This window comes from Pseudophryne corroboree, chromosome 9, assembly GCF_028390025.1.
Source record: "Pseudophryne corroboree isolate aPseCor3 chromosome 9, aPseCor3.hap2, whole genome shotgun sequence".
Classification (NCBI taxonomy): domain Eukaryota; kingdom Metazoa; phylum Chordata; class Amphibia; order Anura; family Myobatrachidae; genus Pseudophryne; species Pseudophryne corroboree.
Genome location: NC_086452.1, coordinates 445,605,821 through 445,629,420, shown reverse-complemented (window position 1 = coordinate 445,629,420; position 23,600 = coordinate 445,605,821). Strand labels below are relative to the sequence as shown.

At 49.3% G+C, this 23,600-nt stretch overlaps 1 pseudogene; it reads right to left on the bottom strand.

Moving 5' to 3' along the window:
- Positions 1–16,023: 16,023 nt before the first annotated feature.
- LOC134958844 (solute carrier family 26 member 6-like) overlaps positions 16,024–23,600 on the bottom strand; it is a 133,007-nt pseudogene continuing 125,430 nt past the window's right edge.

Here is a 23,600-nt window from a genome sequence, read left to right as displayed (position 1 = left end):
ACTGCTGAGCTGAGCTCCCGCAGCCCCTCCCGCTCCTCTTGGCCTGCAGTGCAGTCACAGTGTACAGACTGAGGGAGCGCCGGAAGAAATCATGTAAGTGGCTGCCTACACACTACACTACATTACACTACGCTACAGTACACTATACTACACTACAGTACACTATACTACACTGCAGTACACTACAGTACACTATACTACACTACATTACACTACAGTACACTATACTACACTGCAGTACACTACAGTACACTATACTACACTGCAGTACACTACATTACACCCTAAGGGTAGAGGGGGGGATGTAAAGTGCTCTACCTGCCGTAATGTGTAAAAGGGGGCTGTAGCTGCCGTAATGTGTAAAAAAGGGGACGCTGTCTGCCGTAATGTGTAAAAAAGGGGACGCTGTCTGCCGTAATGTGTAAAAAGGGGACGCTGTCTGCCGTAATGTGTAAAAAGGGGACGCTGTCTGCCGTAATGTGTAAAAAAGGGGACGCTGTCTGCCGTAAAGTGTAAAAAGGGGACGCTGTCTGCCGTAAAGTGTAAAAAGGGGACGCTGTCTGCCGTAAAGTGTAAAAAGGGGACGCTGTCTGCCGTAATGTATAAAAAGGGGGACGCTGTCTGCCGTAATGTTTAAAAAGGGGGACGCTGTCTGCCGTAATGTTTAAAAAGGGGGACGCTGTCTGCCGTAATGTTTAAAAAGGGGAATCTGTCCGCTGTAATGTTTAAAAAGGGGAATCTGTCCGCCGTAATGTGTAAAAGGGTCTCTACCTGGTGTAGTTGTGCTACTGTGCGGCGTAATTTGAATAATGGAGACTACTGTGCACCGTTATATATGAATTGGTATTATATTGTGGCCACACCCCTTCCCCATGAAGCCACACCCCTATATTTTTTGAACGTGCCTAAGGCACACACTGCCCCTGTTTTACATAAAGGGGGGAGGGCTCCGATGCGTTTCTTGCACACAGCGCTAAAATGTCTAGTTAAGGCACTGTTGCTAGGTATCCATTTCTCTGGCCCTGAGCAGGTCCCCCTCACCAGATCCTCTCCAGGGGTGAGGGGGTGGACTTGGATGGGACGGGGGTGGCCAAAGCATTTTGTCGCACCTGGGCCCACCGCTCGCTAGTTCCGCCACTGGCTCTACCTGCTGTAATGTGTAATAGGGGTCTGTACCTGCCGTACTGTGAAAAAGGTGGCTGTACCACCATAATGTGTAAAAGGGAGCTCTGCCTGGCGTAATTTGTGTAAGTGGTGCTACTGTGTGGCGTAATTTGACTAATGGAAGCCCTGGACAACAAAATTGCTTTCATGTGCTCCTCCCACTCCCTTCCCAGTTCCAACACTAATTTTTTTTTTTTTTTTCTATAAAAATGTACAATATATCACAAGTATGATGAGCAGGCAGGCAGCGGGCATTGGCGGCAGAGGACTGAGATGCAAATTAGTGGCGGAGGGCTGGGTCAGTTGATGGTGGACGAGTTTGTAAGCCATTGGCGGTGGCAGCAGGCATCGGCGCAGTGGCAGTAGCGGGTATTGGCTAGGGGTCATCGGCAGGATTCGGCGGACATTATGGCTGTAGTACCTCACCAGCCACTGACCTCACCGCACGCCACTGGGGGGGACATGTGTATCTGGCACTGGGGGCATATCTGGCACTGGGGGCATATCTGGCACTGGGGGCATTTATGGCACTGGGGGCATATCTGGCACTGTGGGGACATTTCTGTATCTGGCACTGGGGGGCAATGTATATCTGACACAGTGGGGGCATTTGTGTATCTGGCACTGTGGGGCAATGTATATCTGGCACTCTGGGGGCATTTGTGTATCTGGCACTGTGGGGCAATGTATATCTGGCACTGTGGGGCAATGTATATCTGGCACTGTGGGGCAACGTGCATAGGTGTGCGCAGGGGGGGTGCCTGGTGCGCACAGGCACCCCCTAATATCTGGCACCCCGATCTCCTATGCCTGATGCAGCGATCGCCGAGCAGGCTGATTACTGTCCCCTCTGCGTTGCTCCCTGTCAGGACTGCATTACTGACCGGATGCCTGGGTTAATGAAGGGTGGCACTGCCACCGGCTTTCAAACTCCCGGCTCCACCTCCATGTACAAAAACAGCGTGATGTGATTACGTCATGCTGCTCGCACGCCCACCCGTCACACCCACCACATGCCCACTTCTCTCCTTCTATGCTATGCCAACGCCAGCCACTGATGAGGATCAGCATGCAGCCAGCGTTCCTCTTAGGAAGACAAATTCAAAACTGGCAGGCGGCCGGCAGCAGCATTGACACGTCACTCGTTTTTTCAGCAGCAGGAGTACTAGTCTGCGACTGTCAGTGTCAGTGAGTGACTGACTTGTAAGTAAGCTGCTGCAGCCTGCAGGGGAAAGAGGGGGGGAGCCAGACGAGGCTGATGAGGAGCAGTGTAATTGCAGTGAGTGCCATTAGGGGTGTTTGTTTGGTGCACACCACAACATCTGACAATGTATCTGCTTTATTAGGATTGGTACAAGGGTGGATATTTTATATTGCGTTGACCGTCAATAGATGGTGCTAGACACGCCCAAAAGGTGGTGCTAGACATACCCTTCCGACGGTGCACCCCTTAATAAAATGTGCTGTGCACGCCTATGGCAACGTGTATCTGGCACTGTTGGGGTCATATGTGTATCTGCCCCTCCCCCCATATGTGTATCACGCCCCCATTTTCATTGACCACGCCCCATGTGGCATTTGACCACACCGTTTTTTTGGCGCGCGCGCACACAGTACCTATAAGACATTTTTTCTACTTGCACCACTGGGTTTGATACACCTTCCCCTGGGTATCTTATTCCAATGCTTTTTTATTTTCACCTGTGTTGTTTTTTTTTTTTTTTTTTTACTGGCACATTTTCGCTCACAATGCAACATCTGAGCCTCAGATCTCTTCCGTGTATCCAAATTGCACCTGAATACATCTGACATCGATTGATGACACAGGTTCCGGGTGATAAATCGACAGTCGATAAGTCGACTCCATATGGTCGACATACATTAATCGACAGGTGCTAAAGGTCGACAGATGCAAAAGGTCGCCAGGTTCTAATGGTTGACATGACAATGGTCCTACACACATATGGTCGACACAAGTTTCTTTTTAAATTTTCTTCATCTTTTTCATCATTTACCATCCACGTGGACTACGAACCCGAAGCGTGGCGAGGCTACACGTTTCCACTAAATTGGCTAAGAAATGGTTAAATATACAAAATGACACCAATAAAAAAAAAAAATATATATATATATATATATATATTGCGTTGACCATTTCCATGTCGAACCTTTCTACCTTTCGACCTTTTGTACTGTCTACCATTTGACCCTGCCGACCTGATGCATGTCGCCCTATTGACTGTTGATGTGCTACACATCAAACCTCGCGATCGGCGGGATCCCGGGATTTAGGCCCAAAAATGGCCGGGATTCAATCCCGGGATTGGAGGCTCCAATCCCTGGGATTGAGGGATCAGCGTTGAGCGTCCTCAGGACGCTCAAACGCTGCCCGGCTCCCTCCTCTCGGCTCCCCCTGCGCAGCGTGACCTGTGCCTGTGAGGTCACGCTGCGCTGTCAGCAGCCGCAGAGCAAGAAGGTACGGCGGTATTCACCCGCCGCCTCCTCCCGGCTCCCCCTACACTTACCCGCCTCCTCCTGCACTTACCCGCCGCCTCCTCCCGGCTTCCCTGCACTTAACCACCGGCTCCCCTGCACTCCCCCGCCGCCTCCTCCTCACCAGCTACCCGGCTGTGCAGGTTTGTGCTTTTTTTAATGTCTGCGGGGCAGGTGGGGAGGGGCGTGGGGTATGTCCGGAAACAGTTGAAAGCCAATCCCGGGATTGAACAATTTTTCAATCCCGATACCCGGGATTGAAAAAATGGCCCGGGATTGGCCTCCCTACTCGCGATATTGGTAGCCTATTGTATATGGCGAACCATACGTCCTGCGATATCTCGGTACATTTTGATGTCCTCTTCTTGCCACTCCCTGTTCCTCCCACTGTCCTCCGCTATTTCCCTGCCCGCTGGACCCTGTACCTTTCTAGTCAGGAGCAGAAGCAAGTGTGAAGGGGGTTGTCCCCCGTCTCCGTTCGTCGCGGCGGGCATAGGCGCGGCAGGCTTCGGCGCGGCGGCGGGTAGGCCCCAGCTTGGAGGGACTTGCATCCGTAGGGATTCAAGCCCCTCCAATCACGTCGCCGCATTTTGAATGGCGCGCCAAGCGCGAGCCAATCGGAGCTCGCGCCTTGGCTGCCAATGAGAAGACGCCGCGGCGAGCCAATCAGAGCTCGCCGCGTCATAGCTCCGCCCGCTCCCAGCGTCATATAAGAAACGCTGCGGAGCGGGAGAGCTCAGTTGAACGCCGGACGAGGAAGAGAGAAGAGCTCCTGCAGAAGAAAGAAGATCTCCTACAGAAGACTGAAGACCGGGCGGCGGCGGCGGAGCCTACAGAGCCGGCGGCGAGGACGACGAAGAGGAAGACGTCAGCGGAGGAAGGCGCCCAGCAGCGGAAGTCCGGCGGAGAGTGCTGCAGCGTGTGGAAAGCAAAAGAGCCAACGAAGCTCCCCGCTGCAGCCTCTCCCACCGAGACAGGTAGGCGGCCCTGGGCCACCTACACTTATATTTAGTCCACCCTAGAGCACCAGGGACAGGCACTGGGCCTGCGGGGATAACCAGGCCCTCTCGGCCTGTGCCCACGGTAGTCAGGCCTCCTGCCTGTGCCCGCAGTCCAGGCCTCCGGCCTGTGCCCCCACCGTTCAGGCCTCCGGCCTGTGCCACCGTTCAGGCCTCCGGCCTGTGCCCCACAGTTCAGGCCTCCGGCCTGTGCCCCACAGTTCAGGCCTCCGGCCTGTGCCCCACAGTCCAGGCCTCCGGCCTGTGTCCCACAGTTCAGGCCCTCCAGGCCTGTGCCCACAGTTCAGGCCCTCCAGGCCTGTGCCCACGCGTCAGGCCCTCCATGCCTGTGCCCACACGTCAGGCTTCCAAGCCTGCGCCCTCACCCAGGCTTCCACCTACTGCATCTTACAGGAATCGGGGTGGTTTTGTACAGACCGGCCCGGACAGGATCGGTTGGAAGTGGGCCGTGTGGCAGCTTCCGAGGGGTTCGTGGTCGGGCGTGAGGAGCCGGCTGGCCTCACGCGGTGTACACTACAGGGGATTAGAGAGTGTGGAGTAACGTTCCCGTCCCGGTAGTCTGGAGTGGACGGCTGTCCGCTCTGGACCCCCGTTCGCGTCCTCAGTTAAGAGCGGAAGGAAGTAGCTAGTGACCAGCATTCGGTCAGTGGAATTGGTTATTCGGGGTTAACCTGTTGTGCCGGGGAATTGTTCTACCGACTTGTTGGTTAGTGACTGTATTTAGTTAGTCCGGTCTCTGCTAGTTCGGAATAGAACCAGTAGCCTCAGTTGCTGAAGATAGTTTGATCAGGTAGGCGTAGTTGGCTGTAATTTGTTATTTGCCGTTAGTGTAGCCTGCAGTTAGGGAGGCTGCTCTTCTTGCCCCAACAGAAGCAGAGAGGTGCAACCATCAAGGTGACCAGCGAGTCGGGAGTGAGTATTACTCTGTGTCCGTTTGTCATCGTCCCCGTATACCGGTCAGGGGTTGTGCTCACGGACGTGAGGACCCCTCTCACCACACAACGTGCGAGTGTGTGAGAATTGGGTAGCTGAGGCCTTTTGGCCAGTGATGACCTTCCGCCCAGCCAGTGAAGGTCGCAGCTACCCCTGACGCGCCCTGCACTTCCGACGGAGGTCGACACGCACGTCTCAACCGGTACGTTCCTTCCTTCTAGGTTCTTCGTCGACCGCTGCAGGGAGGTGTTCGTGCCGGCGATCGATCCGGAAGGCGGAGTTCCCTGACGCTTCTGGGTATCGTTTGTGACGGGAGTTGCCACAGGTGGGTGGAGTGACGACACCTGCACGGCAGCAGGCACTATATCACTGTCCGGGCCTGTTACACAAGCATCACCGTTTTCAACTCTGGGGTCTATTCATGAAGCAGTGAAAAGTGTGGAGAAGTGAGCCAGTGGAGAAGATGCCCATGGCAACCAATCAGCACTGAAGATACATTTAGAATTTGCATACTATAGAATTGTACGGAGCAGCTGATTGGTTGCCATGGGCAACTTCTCCACAGGTTCACTTCTTCACTCTTTTCACAGCTTCATGAATAGACCCAGAGGCGTCACCGGGTGTGGTGACACCCGGAGCGCACTCTGTATTATTGCCCCCCCCCCTCGCGGGAGCCGCAGCGCCCCAAAAGGGCGTGACCTAATAAAAAGGGGGCGTGGCCTCACAGATCTTTTTGGCCCCTTCGCTCCGGGGGCATGTCCAGCTTCCCCGAAGATGCTGGCTGCCCCCGGAGACTGCTCAGCGTGAAGTGTCGGCTCTTCTCTGTGACAGGAGCCGAGTGCTGCAGGGGTTTATCTCACTGCAGCACTGGGCTCCTGTCACTACAGAAGAGCTGGCACTTTGGTGTCACCCCTTCCGAGGGGAACACCCGGGTGCGGGCCGCACCCGCCTTCTGACGCCACTGAATAGACCCTTGTTAGTGTTTTATATTTTGGTTTGTGTTCACATATGGGGCAGCTTTTGAACTTTTAGGGCGGCATGTGGGGCAGTTGTTATGGTGACAGATGTGCGTCTTTAAACTGTATGGGCTGGAAGTAATGACGCCCAGGATCGCTGGAGGTGCGACATGCCGGCTGATCTCGGACATTTTTTTTAAAGGGGCAACCACTTACGGCATGGTTTTGCCTTGTAAGTGATTGCCCCTTTAAAAAAACGTCCCAGATCGTCCGGCGGTCTCGGACGTCATTACAACCGGCCCCATGAAGGTATCGGTGCTATAAAGGCACCTAGAAGGGACGTAATAAAACTTGGCATAGAGCCTAATTTATGTTTGTACGTTACGTCGCTGTTGAAATGAGCAATTATCGTCAGACTGCGCATGTGCCGCGATTCCACTGCACACGCACAAAGGTATCTTTGCGATCCCGCACACTGTGGGACTTTTCACGCAGAGTAATTGACAGGAAGGGACTGACCGTTTTTGGGGAGTGTGCCCGCTTTCAGCTGCGATCATGTAGGCAGAGAAACACAGAGGCAGCGTCGCTACTGCTGCCGCCAATCTGTGTAGCCATAGACTCACTGGAGGAGTTGCTGTTCCTCGTTATGTTGTGTTGTGTACTCATTTGCTGAGGACTCTGTCGTGGCTCTAGTGGTCTTCTAGATTTGTTTCTGGGCAGCAGCTTCGCTTGCGATGATTAGCACTGAAAAATCGCACTTGCATAGGCCTGTGCGTACAAACATGAATTCTGCCCATAGTTAGATGGACATTTGCATCTGGCCACAATATCTTCAGATACATCCAATGTCCATAGACATCATGTACAAGATGGCGAATAAATAAAAGCACGCTGAGAACAATACACTTTATTATTACATAAAATTACAAAAAGAAATTAGAATTCAATCAAAACATTCATATTAAATTAAAATTCCTAAAATAGAAATGCAATTGTATTATATAGCGGCATGATGGTATAGCTTATGTAAAGTGGTCTGGAAAAAGTATTAAAACTAATTATTACTATAACATCAATAAGGAGTAATGGGGAACTGAAAAATAGGCAGGAATTAGTTATCTAAAAAAATGAATATTAGATTCATAATTAAAGCGCTTACAGTAGGTATGAATGGGATGTAGTTTTGTGACCGGAGGGGTCACATGACCTCCTCCTAAATCCCGCCCAATGCCGACCAGCAGGGACTATTCCCACTCTGCGGCTGGCATCCCGATACACACTCCGTATGAATATATCAGTTTATTCTCAGGCTCTGGACCTAGCAATATATTTCAGTATCAAAGAAATTTGGGATCAATATTTTGTATTTGTGGCAGTTGTGTACATATTTAGTGAGTTTGTGTGCTAATAGTGATGGTCTTTTACTGTACAGTTGCAGATTCAACATTGGAGCGGACTTGAGGTGTGTTCTATGTCCCTGGGACATGTGAATGATACCCCTTTCAGACATAATTTCCTGGCTCCATCCCGGCTCGGACCTGGCACACAGAGCACGGGTTGAAGCCAGGGCTACCCCTTTCATACATGGGTAACGACCTGGGAACAACCACATCAGACCCGGGTCTTCCAGTGACCCAGGTCTTCCTGCATTTATTGGGCGTTTGGAGATGATGTCATCTACAAATGCTACTGTCCCCGGCCATTCAGTTTCTTTTAGCTGTTACCCGGGTCTTCAAGACCAAGGTGGCACCTTTCAGACCTAAGCCAGGTAATCTACCTGGGTTGCAATTCCCGGGATGAACCCGATAGAAAACAGGGTCGTGGACCCGTGACTGTCAACCCAGGTAGACCCTTATATATATATATATGTGCAAAAACCCAGGTTCTAGGCTTATTCCTGAAAGGGGTGTTAGTGGATAACACATGTAGATAAACGTTTTGTAAACATCATGTAACATGGGATATAAAGGTAGAGATTGCAGGCAAGGGCGTAGCTACCATAGGTGCAGGGAGTGCAGCTGCTATGGGGCCCAGAGCTGAGAGGGGCCCACCTTCCCTGTCACAGTTATATGTATTATATACAGGGTGTAGCTACTATAGGTGCAGGGAGTGTAGCTGCTATGGGGCCTAGAGCTTAGAGGGGCCACCTTCCCTGTCACAGTTACATGTGTTATATACAGGGTGTAGCTACCATAGGTGCAGGGAGTGCAGCTGCTATGGGGCCCAGAGCTGAGAGGGGCCACCTTCCCTGTCACAGTTACGTGTTATAAGATTTTAAACCTACCGGTAAACATCTTTTTCTCCTAGTCCGTAGAGGATGCTGGGGACTCCGTAAGGACCATGGGGTATAGACGGGCTCCGCAGGAGACATGGGCACTCTAAAGACTTTAGATGGGTGTGCACTGGCTCCTCCCTCTATGCCCCTCCTCCAGACCTCAGTTAAAGAACTGTGCCCAGAGGAGACGGACAGTACGAGGAAAGGATTTTTGTTAATCTAAGGGCAAGATACATACCAGCCCACACCATCCACACCGTACAACTTGGAACATACGAACCAGTTAACAGTATGAAACAAAACAGCATCAGACAGAGACTGATCAAAACTGTAACATAACCCTTATAACTATATACAAGTCTTGCAGAATTTAGTCCACACTGGGACGGGCGCCCAGCATCCTCTATGGACTAGGAGAAAAAGATTTACCGGTAGGTTTAAAATCTTATTTTCTCTTGCGTCCTAGAGGATGCTGGGAACTCCGTAAGGACCATGGGGATTATACCAAAGCTCCAGACCGGGCGGGAGAGTGCGGATGACTCTGCAGCACCGATTCAGCAAACATGAGGTCCTCCTCAGCCAAGGTATCAAACTTGTAGAATTTAGCAAAAGTGTTTGAACCCGACCAAGTAGCTGCTCGGCAAAGTTGTAATGCCGAGACACCTCGAGCAGCCGCCCAAGAAGAGCCCACCTTCATAGTGGAATGGGCCTTTACCGAATTTGGTACCGGCAATCCAGCTGTAGAATGAGCCTGCTGAATCGTGTTACAGATCCAGCGGGCAATAGTCTGCTTAGAAGCAGGGGCGCCAACCTTGTTGGCTGCATACAGGACAAACAGTGCCTCTGTTTTCCTAACCCGAGCCGTCCTGGCTACATAAACTTTTAAGGCCCTGACTACATCAAGAGACTTGAAATCCTCCAAGTCCCCCGTAGCCACAGGCACCACAATAGGTTGGTTCATATGAAACGATGAAACCACCTTAGGCAGAAATTGAGGACGAGTCCTCAACTCTGCTCTATCCACATGGAAAATCAGATAGGGGCTTTTGTGAGACAAAGCCGCCAATTCGGCACCCGCCTCGCAGATGCCAAGGCTAACATGACCACTTTCCAAGGGAGAAATTTTAACTCAACTGTTTGAAGAGGTTCAAACCAGTGTGACTTAAGGAACTGTAACACCACGTTAAGGTCCCATGGCGCCACTGGGGGCACAAAAGGAGGCTGGAAGTGCAGCACTCCCTTTACAAAAGTCTGGACTTCTGGGAGAGAAGCCAATTCCTTCTGAAAGAATATTGACAAGGCCGAAATCTGTACCTTAATAGAGCCTAACTTTAGGCCCATATCCACTCCTGTCTGTAGAAAGTGGAGAAAACGGCCCTGGTGGAAATCTTCCGTAGGAGCATTCTTGGCTTCACACCAAGATACATATTTCCTCCAGATACGGTGATAATGTTTCGCCGTCACCTCCTTCCTAGCTTTTATCAGAGTAGGGATGACCTACCCTGGAATACCTTTCCTAGCTAGGATTTGGCGTTCAACCGCCATGCCGTCAAACGTAACCGCAGTAAGTCTTGGAACACGCAGGGCCCCTGCTGCAACAGGTCCTCCCTGGGAGGAAGAGGCCACGGATCTTCTGTGAGCATTTCCTGAAGATCTGAATACCAGGCCCTTCGAGGCCAATCCGGAACAATGAGTATTGTCTGGACTCTTTTTCGTCTTATGATTCTCAGTATTTTTGAGATGAGTGTAAGAGGAGGGAAGACATAGACCGACAGAAACACCCATGGTGTCACCAAGACATCTACCGCTACAGCCTGAGGGTCCCTTGACCTGGAACAATACCTCCGAAGTTTCTAGTTGAGGTGTGACACCATCGTCTATTTGAGGAAGCCCCCAACGACTTATCTCTGCAAAAACTTCTTGATGAAGACCCCACCCACCTGGATGGAGGTCGTGTCTGCTAGGGAAGTCTGCTTCCCAGTCGTCCACTCCCGGAATGAAGACTGCTGACAGCGCGCTTACGTGATTTTCCGCCCAGCAAAGAATCCTGGTGGCTTCTGCCATTGCCACTCTGCTCTTTGTCCCGCCTTGGCGGTTTACATGAGCCACTGCAGTGACGTTGTCTGATTGAATCAGAACAGGTAGGCCGCGAAGAAGAGTCTCCGCTTGTCGTAGGCCGTTGTATATGGCCCTTAATTCCAGCACGTTGATGTGTAGACAAGCCTCCTGGCTCGACCACAGTCCCTGAAAATTTCTTCCTTGTGTGACTGCTCCCCATCCTCGGAGGCTCGCGTCCGTGGTTACCAGAACCCAGTCTTGAATGCCGATCCTGCGACTTTCTAGAAGGTGAGCACTCTGCAGCCACCACAAGAGAGACACCCTGGCCCTGGGGGACAGGCTTATTTTCTGATGTATTTGTAGATGGGACCCCGACCACTTGTCCAGAAGGTCCCACTGAAATGTCCTCGCATGGAACCTGCCGAAGGGTATAGCCTCGTAGGCCGCCACCATCTTTCCCAGTACTCGAGGGCATTGATGAACTGACACTCTTTTTGGCTTTAACAGGTTTCTGACCATGCTCTGGAGTTCCTGGGCTTTTTCCGTTGGGAGAAAAACCCTCTTCTTTTCCGTGTCCAGAATCATGCCTAAAAATGATAGCAGAGTCGTTGGAATCATCTGCGACTTTGGCAGTTTTAGGATCCAGCCGTGTTGCTGCAGCACTCTCAGGGAGAGTGACACGCTTTTCAGCAACTGATCTCTCGATCTCGCTTTTATCAGGAGTTTGTCCAAGTATGGGATAATTGTGACTCCTTGACTGTGTAGGAGCACCATCATTTCCGCCATTACCTTGGTGAAAATCCTCGGGACCGTGGACAGCCCAAACGGCAACTTCTGAAACTGGTAATGACAGTCCTGTACAGCGAATCTCAGGTACGCCTGATGAGGAGGATATATGGGGACATGAAAGTATGCATCCTTTATGTCTAGTGAAACCATAAAATCCACCCCTTCCAGGCTGGAGATCACTGCCCGGAGAGATTCCATCTTGAATTTGAACTTTTTTAGATACAGGTTTAGGGATTTTAGATTCAGAATGGGTCTGACCGAGCCATCCGGTTTTCGGGACCACAAATAGAGTTGAATAGTACCCCTTCCCCTGTTGCACTAGGGGAACCTTGATAATCACTTGCTGCTGACACAGCTTTTGTATCGCAGCTAAAACTATTTCCCTCTCTGGGGGAGAAGCTGGCTAAGCCGACTTGAAAAATCGGCGAGGAGGCACTTCGAATTCCAGTTTGTAGCCTTGGGATACAATTTCTATCGCCCAAGGATCCACATCTGACAGAACCAAGACCTGGCTGAAGAGTCGAAGACGTGCCCCCACCGGCGCGGACTCCCGCAGTGGAGCCCCAGCGTCATGCGGTGGATTTTGTAGAAGCCGGGGAGGACTTCTGTTCCTGGGAACTAGCCGTAGCAGGCATTCTTTTCCCTCTACCCTTACCTCTGGTGAGGAAGGAAGAGCCCCGACCCCTTCTGGACTTATGCGACCGAAAGGACTGCATCTGATATTGAGGTGTTTTCTTTTGCTGTGGAGGAACATAAGGCAAAAAAGATTTACCCGCGGTAGCTGTGGAAACCAGGTCCCCGAGGCCGTCCCCAAATAAAACCTCACCCTTGTAAGGCAAAGTTTCCATATGTCTCTTTGAATCGGCATCACCCGTCCATTGGGGGGTCCACAGGGCTCGCCTAGCAGAAATTGCCATGGCATTGGCTCTTGAACCCAACAGCCCAACGTCTCTCGCAGCGTCTCTCATATATAACGCTGCGTCTTTTATATGACCCAAGGTCAATAAAATGCTATCCTTATCTAGGATGTCAATGTCAGATGACAAGTTATCTGCCCATGCTGCTATTGCACTACATACCCATGCCGACGCTACTGCCGGTCTGAGCAAGGCACCCGTATGTGTATAAATTGATTTTAAGGTAGTCTCCTGTCTGCGATCAGCAGGATCCTTGAGGGCTGCCGTGTCTGGAGACGGTAGCGCCAACTTTTTGGACAAGCGCGTCAAAGCCTTGTCCACCCTGGGCGAGGATTCCCACCGTAACCTGTCCTGTGCGGGGAAAGGATACGCCATAAGAATTCTCTTGGGAATCTGCAGTTTCTTGTCTGGAGTTTCCCAAGCTTTTTCAAATAAAGCGTTCAGCTCATGAGATGGGGAAAAGTTACCTCCGGTTTCTTCTCCTTAAACATGCATACCCTCGTGTCAGGTACCGAGGGGTCCTCTGTGATATGCAAAACATCTTTTATTGCAATAATCATATAATGAATACTTTTGGCCTCCCTTGGGTGTAACCTTGCATCATCGTAGTCGACACTGGAGTCAGAATCGGTGTCGGTATCAGTGTCTGCTACCTGGGACAGGGGACGTTTAGGAGACCCTGAAGGGCCTTGTGACACAGTCAAAGCCATTAATTGACTCCCTGCTTTTTCTCTGGACTCTGCTTTGTCCAATCTTTTATGTAATAAAGACACATTTGCATTTAAAACATTCCACATATCCATCCAATCAGGTGTCGACTGTGCCGACGGAGACACCACAATCATCTGTTCTACCTCCTCCTTAGACGAGCCTTCCGCTTCAGACATGCCGACACACACGTACCGACACTCCCACACACCCTGGGATATATATATATATATATATATATATATATATGGAGACAGTCCCCCAATAAGGCCCTTTGGAGAGACAGAGAGAGTATGCCAGCACACACCCAGCGCCACTAGACACTGGAACAAAATCCCAGTCTGTACAGCGCTTTATATATCAATAATACACTCACTGCGCCAAATAAATGTGCCCCCCCCCCTCTTTTTTATCCTCTGTACTTGTGTTCAGCAGGGGAGAGTACGGGGAGCAGCTTCTCTGCAGCGTGCTGTGGAGAAAATGGCGCTGGTTAGTGCTGGAGGATCAAGCTCCGCCCCCTCAATGGCGGGCTTCGGTCCCACTCAAATTCTTTATACTGGCGGGGGTTTATTTAATATACTGCCTCCACAGTATATATATGTCAGCCAGTGTCCCTTGAGGTTTATTATTGCTGCCCAGGGCGCCCCCCCCTGCGCCCTGCACCCATACAGTGCCGTCAGTGTGTGTGAATGTGGGAGCAATGGCGCGCAGCGTTACCGCTGCACGGTACCTCAGTGAAGATCTGAAGTCTTCTGCCGCCTTTGAAGTCTTTCTTCTTATACTCACCTGGCTTCTATCTTCCGGCTCTGTGAGGAGGACGGAGGCGCGGCTCCGGGACGAACAGCGAGGATGAGACCTGCGTTCCGACCCTCTGGAGCTAATGGTGTCCAGTAGCCTAAGAAGCAGAGCCTATCATTTAAGTAGGTCTGATTCTCTCCCCTCAGTCCCACGATGCAGGGAGCCTGTTGCCAGCAGTGCTCCCTGAAAATAAAAAACCTAACAAAAGTCTTTTTCAGAGAAACTCAGTAGAGCTCCCCTGCAGTGCATCCAGTCTCCTCTGGGCACAGGATCTAACTGAGGTCTGGAGGAGGGACATAGAGGGAGGAGCCAGTGCACACCCATCTAAAGTCTTTAGAGTGCCCGTGTCTCCTGCGGGGCCCGTCTATACCCCATGGTCCTTACGGAGTCCCCAGCATCCTCTAGGACGTAAGAGAAATACATTTTTCGCCATTGGGTGGTACGTACGGATCCTTTCAAACTTTTTCCTTGGGGCCTGCAATATATCTAGGTATGCCCCTGGACCTGCTCATTGTAGTGTGGTATAAAATGAACTGGAGGGCATTATAATGTTATATAATATGAACCGGGGCACTGTAATGAGGCACAATATGAACGGGGAGCACTATATATCATAATGTGAGTTGGGGGTACTGTGCGGCACATGTGTACTGGCAGCTCTGAAATGTGACACAGGGTGAACTTAAGCACTACTGCGACTCATAAAAGAAGCTAGGGCACTACTGTGGGCATAACATTAAACACGGCTCTACTATTGGTCAGAAAATGAACTAGGGCACTATTATAGTGTGGCATACTGAAATGTTAGGAGACAACAGATTTTGGAAAGTTCCAAAAGCCTTTTGATTCTTATCAGTGAGTGGGGGAGTTTATGACCCCAAAACCAGTTACTTGCAGACCCTGTGACATGTAAAGAGTTAGGACAGGAAGTGTAGGGGGTTTTAGTAGAAGGGACAAAGCAGAGGCTAGAATTCAGTGGGAGCTGAGGTCTGAGGATGGAGGGCACAGGCTAGTGTCCAGGAGAAACGCAGTCTGGGGACTGTGGAACAAGCATGGTACTCCACAGTCCCTGGCATGATGGAGAGAAGAGCAGCGTGTGGGTGTTGCTATGTATGAAGAGAGGGAGAGCCCATATATGCAGTGTAATAGGAGAGCCAGCAGCTTCAGTGAGAGATGGAGAGTGCAGTGTGAGAGCCACAGTATGCAGAGTACAGTGGAAGGAACCAGGAACAAAGGACCTTCAGGTGTACCCAAGAAGCAGGACGGGAGGTGTGATTCTTCGGGAGAGGACGAGCTGGGTGAGTGGTAGGAAACAACGTTTGGCGGAAGGCCCCCAGTAACGTGTCCATGAGAGATCCCGTTTAGATAGAGCCCCTAGCGAATGGGGGAGAGCACACTGAAATGAATCTCAGTTTGCGGAAGCCGCACTACTGATTCCCAGAGACTGCGCTGGTATGTACTGTGCTATAATGCTGCCACATCATTGTTAATGCTGTTATTGCCAGCGAAGCAAATGAAAGGAGATGTAACCTGATGTAACCCATATGAATATTGTGCTGGAGAGAAGAAAAAGAAGTTAAATGTTACTGTCGTGATAACCCTGTCTGAACTGTGAATAAACTGCTTGCTTATGTCATGAAACGGCCTGGTGTGCAATGCTTTTTAAAATCACTGATGGACCTGCCGCTGCCCGGCTACCACACTAGGGCATAACATTAACAACTGCGGCAGGGAAGTGTCTCTCTAGAAGCATTGGGATGGGGGCTCATTCAAAATGTTGCTATGGGGTCAACAAAGTCCCGGCTACGCCCCTGATTACAGGGCGTCTGAATTTACACATACTGCAATTTCCACACAAACACCTATCTGTTGTATATCGGGAAGCATGGAGTTCGGTCTATTGTAGAGAATGGTTAAATCGCTGTTATTTCCTGGAGTGAGCTGGACTCGCTGCTTTGTCCGTTTGAGAGATAGGAAACTGCATCATGGATTGTAGCATAGACTGTGGCCTGAGTGACGGTCTCATTAAAAAAATTGCTGCTCTCCAGCTGTCTTAGGACCGATGCTGAAAATGAAAGAACATGCTGCTTTATATTACCTGTATGTCCTGTGTGCAGCCAATCAGAGAACAGTCGCCCATACTTAAGGCTGTGGCTAGCCTTCACAGAAGCTTGGCTAACCATTAGAGAGTGCATGGTCCGGGGACCCGAATAGATATGTATATAATAAATACTGCTAATGCATCATGATAATGGACCAGATTAATAAGAGCAATGCACTCTAGAAAATACACCATAGTCCTGTGCAGTGTATTGTAACATACAGGACGGGATGTATTAAGATACATCGCCGCCCCTCGCGGTTACCGCAGCGATGTTGATCGCATATGTACTAACATGCGATCAACATCGCGATGCGGTGACGGAGGCCCCCCGCGATACCTGTTAGGTGGTCTGCGGGGGGTCTCCGTCACCTCCCAGGGGTCTCCACACTGGCTAGACGCCGGGAAGCAGCAGCAGGCTGCCCCCGGCGCCTCCGGACGTCCGGCTGCGTTGCTAGGGGGAGGAGGAGACTACCTTCCAGGTCCAGGGCAGCCTGGAGGAAGGTAAGCCGGGGAGAGGGGGGTCGGTGTCGGCAATAAGAAGCCGAAAACGCGGCGGTAGGGTGTTAGTAAATATGAAAATGCGGTAAAACCCCCGTTTTCGGGGTTTTACCGCTTTTTTGCTTTAGTACATCCCGCCCACAGTATCTATAGTGTATAATTCAAGTGCACCGTCTGGAAACTGATCCCTAGAGGAGGCGGGAGGTGGGTCCTTACTTTGCTCCCAGCTGAATGAGTATAACCTTCGTGACACCCAGTGTGGTTGAAATTTCATATGCACTGAAGATGCGTACTGCTAAAAGAGGAGAGGCCTCAATGGAAGGGGAGTGGCCTCTTTGGTCGACCTCTGTTTTCGTCACTCCAGGAAACCCGAAGATGCTGACTGCCTCCGGAGACTGGGGCCAGCCGGCTTCTACACTTTGACAGGAGCCGAGTGCTGCACGTAATGTTTCAGTGCAGCACCCTGGCTCTGGTCTCTAAGAAGGAGCTGGCTTTTTGGTGTCACCCCTCAGCGGGCGACCTCCGTAGTGATGCCACTGAGTATACCCTCAACAGAAGGATTCATACACATGACTTAAGATCACTGCTGTCCTTCTGGTTGGGTGGGATACTGGACTAAGGGGTCTATTTACGAAGCTTTGGACGGAGATAAAGTACCAGCCAATCAGCTCCTAACTGCCATGTTGCAGGCTGGGTTTGAAACATGACAGTTAGGAGCTGGTTGGCTGGTACTTTATCTCCATCCAGGACTTAGTAAATAGACCCTAAATGGGCCATCTTTATATCTGCCAGTCCTTTCACAGCCCTGTTCCATATGTGTTTAGTAAGTGTACCCAATTAACCGGTTGGTCTCACTCTTGTGGTATCTGGTGACGTAAACAGGGTCCTTGGACAAAGTTCTCTTAGTCAATGACCACAGAGTTTGCTTGGACCATCTGTACGAAACCTAGCCACTGGAAAGATGAGTCAAGGGGATGTGTATATATCATTACTGAGTTTATATCATTACAGTGAAGTACCAATGTGCACATACTGTAATTAACAAAACTAGGAACTGTAAGGTCCCTGTATAAGATAGTTGTTATCATTACTGAAGACTTATTGAAACAATGTATAATTCCGGTAAAGCTGTTTGATCTGAGGCGGGCTGCGGAGAAAGGGAATGACACTTACAGTCACAGTTGGCGAGATACACGTCTACTTCAATTTCACGAAAGTCCTCGAAAAGCTAAAAAAATAAAAGAAAATTGGAATATTACATTTTGCTGCTTAGCTACTATTTGATGTGACCTGTTGAATCATTACATCTTCGCTGTAGCTTATAGCTTTTTGGGGGTGGTGTATACACCCTTCTAAAGCGGACAAGTGGATAAGTTCCCATAGCAACTAATCAGTTTCTCGCTATCGTTTATCAAGTACATTGTAGAAAATGATAGCTACAAGCTGATTGGGTGCTATGGTTTACTTAGCCTTGGAGCGAGATAAAGGGGAAGTAGATAAAGTACCAACCAACCAGCTCCTAACTGTCATTTTTCAAACAAAGCCTGTAACATGGCAGTTAGGAGCTAATTGGTTGGTACTTTATGTTCATCCACTTTATCTTTTTGTAAGGCTTAGTAAATAGGTGGTCATTCCGAGTTGTTCGCTCGTTGCCGATTTTCGCTAAATGCGCATGGTACGCAGAGCGCATGCACTAAGTTATTTTACACAAAACTTAGTAGATTTGCTGGTGTTCGTGCGGCGCTTTTCAGTCGCACTGCTGATCGGTGAATGATTGACAGGAAAGGGGCGTTTCTGGGTGGTAACTGAGCGTTTTCCGGGAGTGTGATAAAAAACCCAGGCGTGTCAAGGAAAAACGCGGGAGTGTCTGGAGAAATGGGGGAGTGGCTGGCTGAACGCAGGGCGTGTTTGTGACATCAAACCAGGAACTAAACGGACCGAACTGATCGCAATCTAGGAGTAGGTCTGGAGCTACTCAGAAGCTGCAAGAAAATATTTAGAAGCAGTTCTGCTACTCTTTCGTTCACTATTCTGCTAAGCTAAGATACACTCCCAGAGGGCGGCGGCCTAGCGTGTGCAATGCTGCTAAAAGCAGCTAGCGAGCGAACAACTGGGAATGAGGGCCATAGATCTCTCAGCCACAGATCTCTTCCTTTCTCACCTGCAAATAACGAGAGCAAAATCTAGTAGGAGTTTAGGATTATCCTGTTAGGAATTTAGGATTCTAAACGAATTTAAAAAAGTTGAGGAACTTTATATGCAGTTTCTACTGACTGGGCAAATGGGGTTTTACACACATAAACCTTCTATGTTGTCTATACCGCCCTACTCCCCGTCCAAGAGGGCTCGGTTTAAACCTTTTCTGGCAGCTGCTTGGACTGTCATTGTTCATTAATGATCTGTGGCTTGTGTTATGGGATTAAGGGATCGGAGAAATTGAGGGCCCCACTGTGACTGCTACTTGGTGGGGATGGTAAATGACCAGGTAAACAGGTGTAGGTGTAAATCTATATGCCACACAAAGGCTGAGTTATTAATTCTACTGTCCTGTGGGCTGTGCTACCCATGGAAGTGATGTTCTTCTGCCCTTCACCTGGATTCTTCATAGGTACACGTACAGATGGGTCCACGTTTATCTTGACCTTTACTAGGATTAACTGAGACTGGCCAGTCACACTTAATCCCCTGCTTTAATGACTTAATCCCCTGCTGTATTGTTCTCTGTATTGTATTGCAGCTGAGAACAATAGATGAAGGGTTTATGTTAATAAACCATGTTGTGCCTAGGCGCAGAAAACTAGTCAAGATAACCATGGACCCATCTGTAGGATGAATAATCCTGCAAATGATGATGCAAAATGGCTGCCTAACCCTGTAATATCTCTGTGCTTTCTGAATTTTATTATGAGCTAAATCTCTTTATTGTGTTCATTGTTTCTGTACTGTAGGCATCTCAGTCTGCTGCAAAAAATAAACCCACGGATACTACTGTGTCTAACTCATAATCAGGCCTTTATGCTAGATAAGAGAAAACAGCTGAACCTAAAATCTTGTATTGTATAGAGCTATGTTTGGTGGATCTGCCATGTCCGTGAAGCCTACAATGGTCACATGCTACTAGTCTGCTTACCTGGTCCTCCTGCCAACACCACTAGTGTGTAGCCTCTTTGGTGTGTGAACAGCATCTGCCATATGTGAGTTGCATGAACGTCTGCTTTTTAATTAGGCTTATGGGACTAGTATATAAGGGAGAACATGGACCAATTGGATCAGACAAATGGCACACTTGGCATAGTACGCTCCTTCTCACATTACATGTTATGTTTCGCAAGTAGATCGTTATTATTATGGAACATATTGGTGGTATAAAGTGTATCTATGAGAAAGGCTTAAGCCATATGTTTTGGCACTCACCTTCTTTAACATTTTCGTTCCAACACTGTCTATAAAGATGATTGCTGAAAAGTCCAATATGAGGGAGTGAAAGTCAAGTTTTTCCAAACCTAAAGAGCGGAGCGTGAGAGGACTCTGTGGGATGGTCTCACTCAGGGACTTCAGACTTCCGATCACCTCTTGCCCGTTTGTGAGAAACTCCAGCCCGCTGCCCTATATACAAGATGTGGAGGATTGAGGACCGTGGTCTCTCTAGCACGCAGGTTCTCAAACTCAGTCCCCAGGAACCGCACACGGTTCCTGTTTTACAGGTCACCTGTAGATTTTTAAATTGTGACAGTTGGTGATACACAGTGCAGCTGCTGGGTGACATGGAAAACGTGAACCATGTGGGGTCCTGAGGACCAAGTTTGAGAACCACTGCTCTATTGCATGCACAGAGAGTAAAGCAAAACATCAAAATTAAATATTGCTCTTTGTCATCTGCAGAAAATACCATCAGCTTAGAAAAACGGAACCAGAGTTGTCATTACAGGGCCAGGAAGTCATTACAGGGCCAGGAAGGGAAGAGGGTGCCTGTGGTTCTGGTGCCTCAGGAGGGCATCACCAGGCACGTCCTCAATTTTTGCAATGGACTGTTGCCATGTCTCGCCACTGTCTGTACCCTGTTTATTTGCTCACCTTTTGTGTTTTTGCAAGAATGACTTTTGCCAGGTTGATGACCTTTTGCAGCCCTTTCTTCCTCTTCTTAATGGCTTTCTTTTTCTTTTCTATTAGTTTGTCCACATTGGCCCCCATCTGAAATACACATCTGTGAATTTCACATCTTAATTACACGTGTCATGTACATATTCATCCTCATTATTGACGCCTGCTACCTTCATCTTCAAGGCTTTCGCGTATAACTCTGCATTGGCAAAATAAATGGGAGAACTTGATCTGAAGATCTTCACACCAGAAATTTCTTTGGCCTGGAAAAAAAGAAAAGAAAAACCCACCGGACATTAAACATAAAACTATTGAATTTTCCAGATAATACATCTAAAGCACATATAAATTTGGGTAGTAAGTGCTGACCTATCAGTAACAGGATAAATAATAAAACTATCTATCTTAAAAGACGGTTAGTAATTCAAACATAAAGACCATTTGTTACAAACAATGCTGATAGATCAGCATTTAGTTTCCATTGTTCCTGAATGAGCTTGTGGGTTGGAACATCCTTAACTTCTGCTCAACAATTTGAAATATGTCAGTTATTCCTGTTCTCCATCAAGCTGAGAACGTTGTATACTCCTTAAAGTTGTCAGCCACACCCTATTTGCTTGTGGAAATCAGAATTTTCCAAGAAAAGCTGTGGCTGATGGTACATAGGGATGCAGTCATATTCAATATATTGGCAATCAAGTTGACACCACAATGTCAACAGGAGATGGTTAAGGTTAGGCCGTGGGAGGGGAGGGTTAGGGATAGGCCATGGGAGGGGAGGGTTAGGGTTAGGCCATGGGAGGGGAGGGTTAGGATTATGCCGCGGGAGGGGAGGGGAGGGTTATGGTTAGGCTGCGGGATGGGGAGATTATAGTTAGGCACTAGGTGGAGATTTAGGGTTAGGCTCCGGGAGGGGAGGTCAGAATTAGGCACTAGGGGGATGGTTAGAGTTTGCCCACGGGAGGGGAAGGTAAGGGTTAGACACTAGAGGGATGATTAGGGTTAGGCTGAGGGAGGGTTAGGCCATTGGGCGAGGGTTAGGGTTAGTCTGCGAGAGAAGAGGTAAGGGTTAGGCACAAGAGGGATAGTTAGGGTTGGGCTGTGGGAGGGGAGGTTTAACCACTAGGGAGAGGGTTAGGCAGAGAGAGGGGAGGTTAGGGCTTGGACACAAAGGGGAGGGTTAGAGTTAGGCTGTGGGAGGGGATGTTAGCATTAGGCACTAGGGTGAGGCTTAGGCTGCAGGAGGGAAGGGTTAGGATTAGGCACTAGAGGGAGAGTTAGCACTGGGTGGAGGGTTAGAGTCAGGCACTAGGAAGAGTGATAGGGACAAGGAGGAGTGTTAGGCACTAGGGGGAAGGTTAGGCACTAGAGGGAAGGTTAGGTTGTGGGAGGGGACGGTTAGGGTTAGGCACAAGGAGGAGTGGTAGGCACTGGGGGGAGGGGCGGCTTAAGCATTAGGGGGAGGTTAGGGTCAGGTAGTAGGGGGAGTGTTAGGGTTAGGATACGGGAGGGGAGGGCTAGGGTTAGGCACAACGTGAAGGCTTAGAGTTAAGCTGCGAGAGAGGCGACCTAGGGTTAGGCACTAAGGGGAGTGATAGGGTTAGGATGCGGGAGGGGTGGGCTAGGGTTAGGCACAACGTGAAGGGTTAAAGCTAAGCGGTAGGAGGTAGGGTTACTTATAGGTTGTTGAAGACAATGGCACCAAGAAGGGGGACAGTGGGCACTCTTTATAAAATAACAGTTAAGAAAGGAGACAAGAGGGGCCAAGGAGGCCGCTGCTGAGCAACACCAGTTTCCTCTCTCTCCCGGCCTGTCCCCCCCTTCCTTCCATCCCCTTTCTGGATTCGCTGGTGTCCTCTTGTATGACAAATAGTATTTTTTCACTTTTTACACTGCAATGGCCGTGACTGCTCCAATTTGGCCACGCCCCCAGTACCCATCCCTGATATTGACGGCCCTAGCGGAGAAGAGAGGTAGGAGGGTAGGAGTGATTCACATCAGCCACTTTGAGAAAACCACCGGCAGGTAAGCTGGAGAAACATGTCAGGATCCCACTCTGGATGATTTCAACACCCACAACAAGGGACTATGCTACAAGAAAGCGCTTTACAGCTGTCTGCCTGTATTATCAGCCATAAATTTCCAGTGTTCGGGTTAGACTGCGGTCCGGGCGGGTTAGGATTAGGGTTTGGTTTGAGCTTTTCTCATCACCAGAACGGCTGGATGACGTCACCATCTCCTGACCATTAAACCCACAAGACACCACCAGAGCAACTGGAGATCCGCTATCATGGGGTGTATTTACTAAAGGTCGATTTTGTTTGTTTTTGTTCGATGTTAAATTGATTTTAATCGATGTTTGGCTTCCAGGATTAAAACGCACATTTACTGGCAGGTGATTTTTTTAATATTCATTTTTAAATGTTAGTAAATGTGTGATTTAACCCCCAGGAGCCCAACATCGATTAAAATCGATTTAACATCGATCTAAAATCGAACAAAAACAAACAAAATCGACCTTTAGTAAATATACCCCCAGGTAAGTAATAGCTGCACCGGGATACACTGTTTTGTTGTCATTCTACTCATGTCGACATTTCATCAGTTTTGACATGGTAAATGTCGACCTGCCCAGCATGTCAACATTACAACTATAATGACATGATAAATATCAACAACATCTACCCAATCCTGGAGAAAAGATTAAAAAGGTGAGGCTGTATTGGTATGTCTTGGAGAATGAGTCAATCCTAAGGAGGCAGTTGGAGTATCACTTCCAGTCTTCCG